Here is a 12,865-nt window from a genome sequence, read left to right on the forward strand (position 1 = left end):
TCTGCATATCCTCGTTTAATGTACTGCAATTTTTGCTCTTCAAGTGTGTTGTTACAAGTCTCCTCATCTGACGAGATTCTTTTGATGCGCATGAATTGAGACACAGGTAGATTCTGAATCAAGTTTTTTGGGTGAAAACTGTGGAATTGAAGTGCATTATTTTTGCTGTTGGTTTTTTGAACAGCCGCGTCTGGATTTGGTTGTCCTTGAGCTCAAGTAATACATCCAAAAAGGATATGACTTTATCACTAGTGGTATAAGTGAATTGAATTCTTGGATCCACAAGGTTGAGACTTTTAATGTTGTCAATTAAAGCCATTTCTGATTTATTCCAAATTAGAAAAATGTCGTCTATGTACCTTCTGAAGAAAACCAGACCTGCTTTCCAAGTCTGATCTGTCAAGATGAAGTCATGCTCAAATTTCGCCATGAACGTGTTTGCATACATGGGTGCTCCTGGAAAACCCATGGAAGTACCATTGAGTTGACAAAAAAAATTTCCTTGCCATTCGAAATAACTATTTGTCAAGCAGAAGTCAAGTATCTGGAGGATAAAAAATGTCAAAGTTTCTGGTATATCTTCTTGTAAGAGAGCCCATTCAGCTGCTTCCAACCCAGCAGCATGTGGAACTGGGCATATAATGCGATTACGTCTATTGTACATAGAATCAAAGTGTCTGTTCTATCGATGAGTATTTCAGCTAAGCTTCTTAGAAAGTCTGAGGTGTCTTCAATGTAAGTGGACCATCTTTGAATGAAAGATTGTAAATAATGATCAATGAATATTCCTGGGTGCTCGAAAATTTATTGACATCCAGAAACTATTGGTCTGAATGGAGGGTTGGTGAGGTTTTTGTGGATTTTAGGTAAAAAATAAATCCTGGGTCTCCTGGGAAATGTTTCTAATAGATAACCTTTGGTTTTAGTGTCTATCCAGCCCATTTTCTCTGCCTGATCCAATATTTTACTGAATGTATCCGAGATGTCCATGGTGGGGTCTTCATTCAGTAATCCATATGTGGTTTCATCCATCACGTGTTCATTACCTTTTTGTAGATAAAAGTCAGCATCCATAATCACAAGTCCTCCTCCTTTGTCTGCCTTCTGGAAAATTATGGTATCATCCTGAGCCATTTGTTGCAAAGCACTATATTCTGCACGTGTTAAATTCTTACGTTTACGTTTGAATTGTTATGTTATATTATGTTAAAAGTGTTTAATACCGCGCACATACACCAATTGGTTTCTTGGCGCTCGAAGACCAGTGGAAAAGGACACAGGGAGTATGTACAGCTAGCCGTGAGCAACACGAAACAAATATGTTTTCAGGGATTTACGGAAAGTAGGATAATCGGAATTGAGCCGAATTGAGAGAGGAAAGGAGTTCCAAGTGGACGGGGCAAGAAAGGAGAAACAAGCACCGCCGTGCTTCTTACGTCTAAACCTAGGAGTGATCAGAAGATTGTGGGCAGAGGATCTGAGGTGTCGAGAAGGAGCATATGGATGCAGACAGAGAGAAATAAAGACAGGGGCAGAAACAAAAAGAGATTTGAAAATGGTGCATCCCAGTTTAAAGATGCAGCGGTGCGCAACTGGGAGCCAGTGAAGGGTTTTTAACATCGGGGTGACATGTTGGTGTTTGGGCTGCTGGAAAATTAATCTGGCTGCCTGGTTTTGCACCAGTTGGAGTCGTTGAAGATGGTATGCAGGAATCCCCACGTATAGACAGTTGGCATAGTCTAAACGTGAGGTAACCAGGGCCAAGATGACAAGAGTGAGAGCCTCTGGTGATAGGAACCTTCGGATCTTCCCGATTCTGCGAAGATGGTAAAAGCAGGCCGAGGTAACAGCATTGATATGCAGCCGCATCGAAAGGTCACTAGAAATAGTAACTCCTAGGCTCTTCACAGAGTTGACTGGGCAGGGAGGGGGACCAAGGGCATGGGGCCAAAAATTGGGAGTGCAGGGATGTGGGAGCCCACCAATCAAAACCAGCTCTGTCTTGCTGGGATTGAGCTTCAGCTGGCTGAAGTTCATCCACTCATAGATGGTAAGCATTGTGGTTTGGAAATTAGAGCAGGAGAGAGGGGAGGGGTCAAAGGGAAAAATAAGTTGCAGATCATCTGCATAATTAAAAGTGGTAACAGAGGAGTGACGAAGAGAAACCAGGAGGGGCTGTATATAAAGATTAAACAAAAGAGGGGACAAAGCAGAGCCCTGAGGGACACCACAGGAAAGTGAAATGCGGGGGGCAGAAAAGGAACACAGGTGTACCGATTGGGAGCGGAGTTGGAGAAAGGACACAATCCAAGACAGGGCCAGGCCCGAGATGCCAGCATTTCTGACACGGTCGACCAAGATGTCATGGTCGACCGTGTCAAAAGTGGCCGAGAGATCAAGTAGCACTAGGGTCTGGGCCATGTTCTTATCAGCCCCCTGTCTCAGCGTGTCCATGACCGCTACCACCACTGCCTCCGTAGAATGGGACGGTCTAAAACCAGCCTGTTGATCATCGAGGAAGTGAGTTTCCTCGATGAAGGTACTCAGGCAACGGGTGACGTAGGTTTCCAAGACCTTCCCCAGATAGGGGAGGAGGGAAATAGGTCGATAGTTACCCAGGACCGCAGGGTCAGAACCGGGTTTTTTTAAAATAGGTACTACCACAGCGCTTTTGAAAGCATTGGGGACAGAGCCTGTGGAGAGTGAGCGATTTAAAAGGTCAAGAGGAGGGCCAGGGCAAGCCATAAAGGCATCTCTTAGGATTTGGGGAGGGCAACAGTCCTTGGGGGAGCCCGAGCCAACATCCTGGAGTAATGAACGAAAGATATCCAAGGAGATAGGAGGGAATTCATGCAGGGAATGAGGGTTCGAAGAAGGAAGGGCGCTAACCTGTGACATGGTGGTAGGGGGGATATTGTTTTTAATCGTGGAGATTTTATCAATAAAAAAAGAATTAAGGGAGTCACACAGAGCTTGTGAAGGTTGAGGCTGAGGTGTTACACGGTCGGGTAGGGAAAGTTCAGCTACAATTGAAAAAAATTCTTTTGTTTTGGATGCAGAATTATTAACTTTCTGGGAATAATGGGAGGATTTGGCCAAAATAATAGATTTTTTGTAAGATTTTAATAAATCAATGTAAGTAGACTTTAATAAGGGATCATAATTACGCCTCCAACGGCGCTCAGCCTGTCTAAGAAGGAGTTTGTTGGCCTTCAGTTGGTCAGTAAACCAGCGCTGAGCGTCGTGAGGTCGTTTAGATTTGATGATTTTGACGGGAGCGACCACGTCACTGGCTTGAGACAGCCATTGGCCCAATATGGCTGCTTGAGAATTCAAGTCAGGGTGGTTAGGGGGGAGTGTGGAAGCAAGGGTCAAATGAAGGAGGGAAATATTGGCGTGCTTCCAATTACGTGCCGAAAAGTTGGAGACTGGTGGGGGGCGGGTGGGTACTGAAAGTTTTAGGGAAAAAGAAATAAAAAAATGATCGGACCAGGTGCAGGGATAAACCAAAGGGGAGGTGATATCCAGATTGGTGGTCCATACCTGATCTAAGGTATGGCCCTTGTTGTGGGTAGCAACAGAGATATGTTGTGAGAGATTTAAGCCAAGTAGCAAACCAGAGAATTCAAGTGAGAGAGAGGATTTAAGGGGGTCTAGTGGCCAATAGTTAAAATCGCCAATGATCAAGATCCTAGCTGAGTTAATGGTCAGCTGCGAAATTAAATCGCTAAACAAGGATGGGAAGGAGGGCATGTTAACAGGGGGACGATACACTAAAACACAAATGAAAGAGTGTTTGGGAGAAGTGAATTTCAACGTAAGAATATCAGAGTTCAATATAGGGGTAGTTGTTAAGGAAGTGAATTGTAGGTTGGAGCGGATGATGGCAGAAACTCCACCGCCAGGTCTACCAGAAGTCCTGTTAGAATGAAGAATATAATAGCCCGAGGGTATAGCGGCTAGGATGTCAGGATAGGAGTCCGCATGGAGCCAAGTTTCAACGAGGAGCAGGATGTCAATATTGCCACCCTCGAGAAGTTGGAATACATCAAGTTGATGTTTTGGGAGGGAGCGGGTATTAAGGCACACTAGTGAGATGGAGCGCATACCAGAGGAACTTGGCTTGATAGACATGGGGGCGGCAGAGTTGGAGGGAAGGGTAGTAGGGAGAGGAGCCTGGGGAATAATAGGAGGAAGGGGAGCGAATATGCCATATTTCTGAGCGTTAGCAATTGTATGAGGAGCAAGAGGGGCGCAGGGAAGAATAGAGCTTAGTTCCTGTGGGGAATAAGTAATGCGTCGGGCAGCATGCTTGGCCCCGGGCCTCGGTCGGCCGCGGATGGGCGCAGACGGGCTTGACTTATGCGCGACTTCGGCACGAAGTCAGCGCTCCCGCTGCGCTCGTCCGCTGCGCTTCCTCCAGGTTGCCATTTATACCAGTCGACGTTAACCCCTAGACCGCTCACCTGCACGGTAGAGAGGCAAGGCGGAAGTGGTGCAGAGCCGGAAGTGGCGCTCGTGCAGGGACCCTCCGCTCAAACGGCACACTGCCGGGGCGGACCGGGGTCGAGAGCGAGGAGAGTGAGGTGAGCAGTTTACAACAGGTAACTATTACCAGAAATGACAAGTGCGGGCGCAATGCAACACAAAAGAAAATCAGGTTAAAAATCCACAGCCAGCTCGTAGTCAGCTGGAATGAAGTTTAAAAATAATCACCGGCAGCGCTGGTACACGCCCGCGGCCTGTAGCCACGATTGTCAACCTGCGGGGCCAAATGCGGGGCAAGTTATAGACACGAGCTCTGCAACCACTAGACCGCTCACCTGCACGGTGGAGAGGCAGGGCGGAAGTGGTGCAGAGCCGGAAGTGGCGCTCGTGCAGGGACCCTCCGCGCAAACGGCACACTGCCGGGGCGGACCGGGGTCGAGAGCGAGGAGAGTGAGGTGAGCAGTTTACAACAGGTAACTATTACCAGAAATGACAAGTGCGGGCGCAATGCAACACAAAGGAAAATCAGGTTAAAAATCCACAGCCAGCTCGTAGTCAGCTGGAATGAAGTTTAAAAATAATCACCGGCAGCGCTGGTACACGCCCGCGGCCTGTAGCCACGATTGTCAACCTGCGGGGCCAAATGTGGGGCAAGTTATAGACACGAGCTCTGCAACCACTAGACCACTCACCTGCACGGTGGAGAGGCAGGGTGGAAGTGGTGCATAGCCGGAAGTGGCGCTCGTGCAGGGACCCTCCTTTTGCAAATCTGTTTTGACCAAAGTTTCAAATGTATCAAGAGTCTTGTGTGACACCGGAGCCTGAAACGTACGTTTAGGTTTGAATTTGGATCGCAAATCTTCTCCCACTTGTGGTGGGCAAATATTTGTGAAGAAATGTCTTAGACGTAGTAATCTCATAAATTTAAAAAAAGAAACTTCAGTTTCAAGTTCAGTGGTGTGGTATGTACTGACAAATGACATGCCTTTATTCAGAAGTTCTTCAAATTTACTGAGTTTTTTATGTGAGATGTTGACTGTAAAACTTTCCCTTGTCTCCTCAACCCTTTCTTTTTCTCGTTGTCTTTTTCCTTTTCCTTTTCTTGTCTTCGTTCGGTTTGCTTTGATGTAGTTGCATCTGGGGGTCTGGTTTGTTCTACTCCTTTCTCTAAAAAATGAAATGAAGAAGAACTTCCATTTGAACCTGTTCCTGTAGCTTCTTTAGCCTGTGCTGTTGTTTTGCTTTTCAATAGCGGACTGGCAGGAAGTCTGGAAATATATGTATCCTTATCCGAAATTACACTCTCTTCTGAAGAGGCAGGTTGAGTTTTCTTTTGTGTATACCGTCTCTGGGCGTAGACTTCGGCCCATGTGTATGCTTCATTAAATTTATAGTCAATTGTATCTCTTTTGAACTTCCGTAGTTTTGTTTCTTGAAGTTCTTTGCCATATTTATCGAGACGCTCATCCAGTTCTTGTAGAAATTTGGTCCAAGGTTCCTCTTCCATGCGTTTGGACAACTAATTTTTGATATGATAAATTTCTTCTTCCAATTCTGTGATTGTTTTCGACAATTCGTCAATGAGAAGTAAAATAAGGTCTAAAGAACACTTATTTAGTATGCAGTACCATTTTCCCATAAATTTCTGATTGTTATTCAGTCTAAATAGCATTGGTCTGATTGCTAGTCTTAGCCCACGTGGGATACGCTTGACACGATGATAAAAAAGTTTCCTTTTTCTTTACAGGAACCCCTGATGAAGGGACCTTGCGTCCCGAAATGCATTGGGTACTCAAAGTCTGTGGTTGCTTTAATGTAATGGTTACATCAAAAGTTTTTGAAATGTAATACACACATAATGATGTTAAGGCTTTAACTCGAGTGCCATTGCTGGAAAAGAAACAAAAAAAGAGTACACAAAGAATGGTGTTTGTTTCCAAATTTTCTTCTGCATCTAGAGATATCAGGAACATAATCACTAAAAGGTGGGATTTACTAGAAGCTGAAAGCGAGTTTGGAGATATTTTTCATGATAAACCCTTGTTCGCCTACAAAAGGGCACAAAACTTGAAAGAATTGTTAACCAGGCGAAAACCCAAGAAATCTAATGGCGATGACCAACCACGTGGTACACTCAAGTCTTGGAATTGCAAAAATTGCAATAACGTCATTCCAGGAAATACCTTATCACATCCTAGAACGGGCGAGAGTATCAAACTGCATCACACCACTAACTGAATCTCGTCAGATGAGGAGACTTGTAACAACACACTTGAAGAGCAAAAATTGCGGTACATTAACCAAGGATATTCAGAGACAAATTTAGACAACCAAATCTCAAAAGTTAAGGCTTTAACTCGAGTGTCATTGCTGGGATCAGATCCTTTTATGCAAGCCTTGGAAAAGGGAAGTCTGACGACATTAATAAATTTAGTAACAAATGGGCAGGAAAACTAGGGGGAGAACCGGAAAAATTCCAGGAGTCGCTGGACTTGGGCCGTACCATTTTGTGTTCAGCTCCCCTGCAGTCGCAGCATTATAAGACTTTGTATTCCTTGCATTATACCCCAGCTAGAATAGCAAAGTGGGGAGGTTCTACCGGTACGACGTGCCCAAGATGTAATTCACTGGAGGCAGATATTGTTCACATTTTTGTGCTTTGTCCCCAGTTGTATACCCCGATTAGAGAGATAGAGGGATTTTTGAATAGGACATTAGGCTTACAAACCTCCTTATCGCCCATGTGGATATTGCTGGGGATAGGTTTAGAGGAGGAAAAAGTACATAAGGAATTTATGCTTATGGCAATGGCGGTGTATAGGCTGACTATAGCAAGAGCATGGCTGAATAAAAATCCTCCTCCCATGCAAACGTGGGTGGCGAATCTATTCGCGACGTACAATCTTGAGAAATCCATATACGCATGTAAGGGTAGGAGAGGAAGGCTACAAGGACTAAAGATTTGAGACCCAATAGCAGGATGGAAGGAGACTGTGGGTGCATAGCATCATGAATCTGAAATGTATTAAAGATTATGTATCATGAATTGTAATTGGATGTATGTATACTGTACAATGTGCTTTTGTTGGGAAAAAACAATAAATATATATAAAAAAAGAATCTCGTCAGATGAGGAGACTTGTAACAACACACTTGAAGAGCAAAAATTGCGGTACATTAAACGAGGATATGCAGAGACAAATTTAGACAACCAAATCTCAAAAGTTAAGGCTTTAACTGGAGTGTCATTGCTGGAAAAGAAACAAAAAAAGAGTACACAAAGAATGGTGTTTGTTTCCAAATTTTCTTCTGCATCTAGAGATATCAGGAACATAATCACTAAAAGGTGGGATTTACTAGAAGCTGAAAGCAAGTTTGGAGATATTTTTCGTAATAAACCCTTGTTAGCCTACAAAAGGGCACAAAACTTGAAAGAATTGTTAACCAGGCGAAAACTCAAGAAATCTATTGGCGATAACCAACCACGTGGTACACTCAAGTGTTGGAATTGCAAAAATTGCAATAACGTAATTCCAGGAAATACTTTATCACATCCCAGAACGGGCGAGAGTATCAAACTGCATCACACCATTAACTGTGATTCAGAACATTTGGTGTACATGATTAAATGCCCGTGTGGCTTGTTGTATGTGGGGAAGACAACACGTAAAATCAAAACGAGACTCTCAGAACACAAAAGTCGAATCCGAAACAAAAATACCACATCACCATTGGCCATGCACTGGATTGAACAACGCCACTCGATAGCTCAATTAAAATTTCAAATCATCGAACAAGTACCAAAAAAAATGGATTTGGAAAATTCCAAGATCCTTCTCCAGAGAAAAATCTTCTGGATCAAAAAGCTTAGAACTCTTATGCCATTTGGGCTCAATGATAAAATCGAAATGAGCTGCTTCTTATAATAAACATCACACTATGTCAAATATGCTGGTCGGTTCCCACATGTGGTCCTTAACTCACAGTAGAATACATTGACATATACTCCTTAACATTTCACACATTTACACATGGCCAACAGAAATATTCAGAACATCTTACGTTTATATTGTTTTACTACTGTTTGTATTGTTTACATTGTTTCACTATCGTTAGCATTGTTTACATTGTTTCACTGCGGATTTGCAGCAATGTTATTTTGATTTGTGGCGATACAATAAGTATGTTTTTGACAAAAAGTCTTCGTTATCACCAACATAAGTAGCGTTGTATACACATTAACTTGCAGTTCGGGTTGTCAAGCGCAGGCGGTTGCTTTTAGAGGACATTCGATTGACGCATTATATAAACATTAGTTTGTTCGTGATATTCGGTGAGTTCAATGATTAAAGATTTGGCTCTGACAATGAAGAAAAACGCATTAAGTTGTCAGTCCGCTGTTTGTGTCCACTACTTCATGACGCTAGTTTATTCAAGTCGAGGTCGACATGGAAGTGTATCCACCCCTCCCGTAATTGAATGGTTCAGCGTACTACGAGAAACGGACGGCGTTACCGGTAAGCGAGTGGTCCATCGTAACCGACAGATCACTTCAGACTGTTGTCAATAAGCATATCTTTGACACGGATATCGTTCGTATTTTACAGAGGCTGAGTGTTGAACCCCGCCGTAGCCGTTTTTCAATGAGACTCTTTTAAGAGGTGAGCGCTTGGCTTGTTATGTACTTATGACATGTACTACTCGCGTAGTAGTCTGAATACGCACTAAATCGCGAACATTCGTTTATATATTTTTCAACAGGTGATGTACCTGTAAATCGTCTGTTCATTCAATTGGTAAGCCCCACATTTGTTTCGTGAAGTGTTTTACATGTCTTCTTGCGATATTTGATCAACATACTCGGATCGTTTACTTGATAACATCTAGATCGAAAGCCACAGTTTTCAAAAGATAGAGTTGCCTGAATATCACCTACAGCTGTTTTGCATTTTAAGGTGAGCGAACTAAGATTCATTGCTCTCGGTGTGTGTAATGTTGGCCTCAGAACATCGATGTTAAAAATGTAACTCGGAGTTGAGTTATATTTGGAGTACACAGATTACGATAGCATGTTGAAAAATGCTGAGGGGCGTGGCCGAGCGCGGAGCGAGATGGCCGCTTAGTCCGCGAGCTCCGCTCGCCACGGCATTTATCCTTTGAATATCCTGCTCTTCCCCGGGTCGCGCAGGCTCGGGCAGTGCTCACACGGCGTCGGAAGGTGCGAGGATCAGCGGGCGGCAACTCCGGCGCTTGGCCGTGACCGGCGACCCTTCCATTCACCCTTTTTCGCTAGATGCCGTGGCGGCGTCCGACTGCTGGCCGAGGGACCGGATGTTGGTGCCGGCCGCGGATGCCACTTGAGGTCGCGGCTTTGCGGGCCACGAAGCCCATATCTCTGAGCTGCGGGAGAGACACTGCGCCAACCCAGACGGACGTGGGGATTTGGCGCCGCCACAGACACGGACACACACGCTGGAGATCTGATCCACCGCTTAGTAAGACTGTTCCTTTGTTCTCTGTGCTGCGTGTGGATCTACTGGACGGGCTGAGATCGCCATTTTGGAACGGGAGCAACGTTGTTGGCGCTGGCTGACCTGGGGCAGACCGGTGCATCGTTTTCAGACCTCGGAGGTATGGAGGTCGGCGCTCCTGCGCACAGTTGGTGGGTCTGTCCCTGCTATTTAGACTCTGTGCCACATAACGCTAATGCTGCCCGCGCTTCTTATGGGGCATCCTGTGACTGAGTGAACTGTGTATTGGCAAAGTGTAATGGCGGATCGATCGTAGCAGCTGGAGGTGGCGCCAGCCCCCGCTCTGGTGAATTTCATACTAACTTTTTGGCTGGGCGGTTCGGTGGGGGCCACTGACACTGGCCGAGGTAGAAGATATCCTGAGAGCGAGTGAGTTTATATCGCTAAGTACCATGGAACCTACAGCTCGCGACCTCATTGCTGCTCTGAGCTCCCTGCGCTTTACCTGGTTGGATGGGGCCGGGGACCTTGCACGGCGCCTAGACGCTATTATCACCTAGCCGTTGGAAGAAGGCTCCGGCGATCCCGTGAGAAGTAGTGTCGTGGGCGGTTCTTTGCCGCCATTAGATGTGCCTGCTACGTGTCTACTGGTGGTGCCATGGAGGGCCCTGGATGATGTTGGTCACAGATCCCACTTAACCGGCCGCGTGAATGTGACATCGGGGCCTAGTGCTGCAAAAAGTGCGGATTCCCTTCATGGGCCTGTTTCACCACCCGGCCATCTTGTGTTGCCGCTACCGGGTCGCAACCTGAGGGATTTGCTCGGAGCCCTGTTCCTGTGCCTACATGTCTTAAGGAGATCACTTTTCAGTCCCTTGCTTCTGGGACCTCTCACGGAATTGCTCTTGTTCTACCCGCCTGGCCGCCTTGTTCGTCCGGGGCGGTGCCCCATTGCAAACTTTCAGTGGCTACGTATTGACGGAAGGGTCAAGTTGGGACAGGGGTGAACTCTTCCTTTATGCATCGCAGGACTGATCCCCGGTCACTCATTATGATGTGGACGCTTTGCTGAACTATACTACGCCGCCGCCATTGCTTGTCGACCTGCTGGTCTGTTGGTGATCGAGCCTGAGCTGTTTTGTGCGAATGGGGTGGGGCGGGAGTCTGCTTGTGTTGACTTTCCCCCGTCTTTTCCCTTATGTGGGTACTCTTGGGGCGACAGGCACGTTAGTAGGGGGGGGGGCCGTAGCCTCTTCGACGTGCAGGGTGGGGGGGTTGGGGCTTGATTTTCGTTTTCTTTTTTGTTTCTATGGCCTTTTCTTCTTGTTTTTTTCTCTTGTTTCCTTTCTTCTTCCTATGTATCTCGGGTCAGATGGGGGTTGGGTTTAGTCCTTTCCGGGACGGATTTTCGCGCTTTGCGTCTGTGCCACTATCGCAAGGTTATTGATTCACGACCATGATATCGATTTTAATGCATAGTTACTGAATGATTACACATCCTGCTTTTCCTTCCCTCTTATATTACTGTTTGAGGGCGCATTTTCGGCTGCGAATTTTCCCAAGTAGTAAGTGCCTTTTTGCATGTCGTAGGATCCTTTCATCGTTGTCATAGAATGATCCCTCTTATATCCTACTATACCGTATACAAGCTAGATTGCAACTCCTGATGTGATAAATTGACTGGGCGGGCGCTAACTGGGGTGATATGTACTTCGGTGCTTGTTTATCCTTATTGTGCTGATTTACGCCAGTATCTTGATAAAGATGTTTAACTCGTGTATATCCTTTTACTTGGTCCGCCCTTTCAGCTACCCGATCTGACTTTAGGACGATTCGTCAAAATTACAAAATGAAACCCTCTCTATCCTTTGCCTGTGGCTCCTTGCCAGTCTATCGTAGTGTTGTTATTTTTGTCCTCTATTTGCAATGCAAGGTACCTTGGAAGGCTATTTATTGTCATAGCGGCCGGCCCGCAGTGGTTGTAGGCAGACACTGTGTACCATGTCTCTGATAAATAAAGGTTTTCAAAAAAAAAAAAAAAGAAAAATGCTGGTCTCTAGATTAGTTTAGCAAATTTGCATATAGTTTCAGTTTTCTTTATATAATGAACCTGCACAGGCATCGGATAAAAAAGTTTCCTTTTTCTTTACAGGAACCCCTGATGAAGGGACCTTGCGTCCCGAAATGCATTGGGTACTCAAAGTCTGTGGTTGCTTTTATGTAATGGTTACATCAAAGGTTTTTGAAATTTAATACCCACATAATGATGTACTGTTGTAAATTGTAATTCATTTCGAAAAATTTGAAAATGTCATGATGAATATGAATTAAATATTACTGAATGATATAAAGTATCATTGTTGTTACGTGCTATAGTCCTAACCACCATTTCTTGGGGTTAGACCACTTACACTGATTATATCACTGTTCAGCAGGCAGTAATTTAGCACAGCACACATACCACATTAAAAAGATAATCAGTTTAATCGAGTGCGACCTCCACCTACATTTATCATTTCACGTCTCTGCTCAAGTGGAAGTCAGCACCAACTGTCTAACATAACAAAAATGTTGTTTGAATCAATCGCAAGCATCACTGAAAACCGCACATCTACTAAAGTGTACACTAGAGAAGAAGCCAATGACATCTATAAACTGTGAAGGAAGCAAAAACGTTGGATGTCCAAAGTGGTTCTGTAACACAACAACTACGCCAATTGGAATATTTGACCAGGCGTGAACTAAATCAGAGACTTCATGCTTCAACACTCATACAATATCATTGTGTCAAGCGTATCCTACGTGGGCTAAGACTAGCAATCAGACCAATGCTATTTAGACTGAATAACAATCAGAAATGTATGGAAAAATGGTACTGCATACTAAATAAGTGTTCTTTAGACCTT

The sequence above is a fragment of the Lissotriton vulgaris genome, chromosome 8, assembly GCF_964263255.1.
Source record: "Lissotriton vulgaris chromosome 8, aLisVul1.2, whole genome shotgun sequence".
Taxonomy (NCBI): Eukaryota; Metazoa; Chordata; class Amphibia; order Caudata; family Salamandridae; genus Lissotriton; species Lissotriton vulgaris.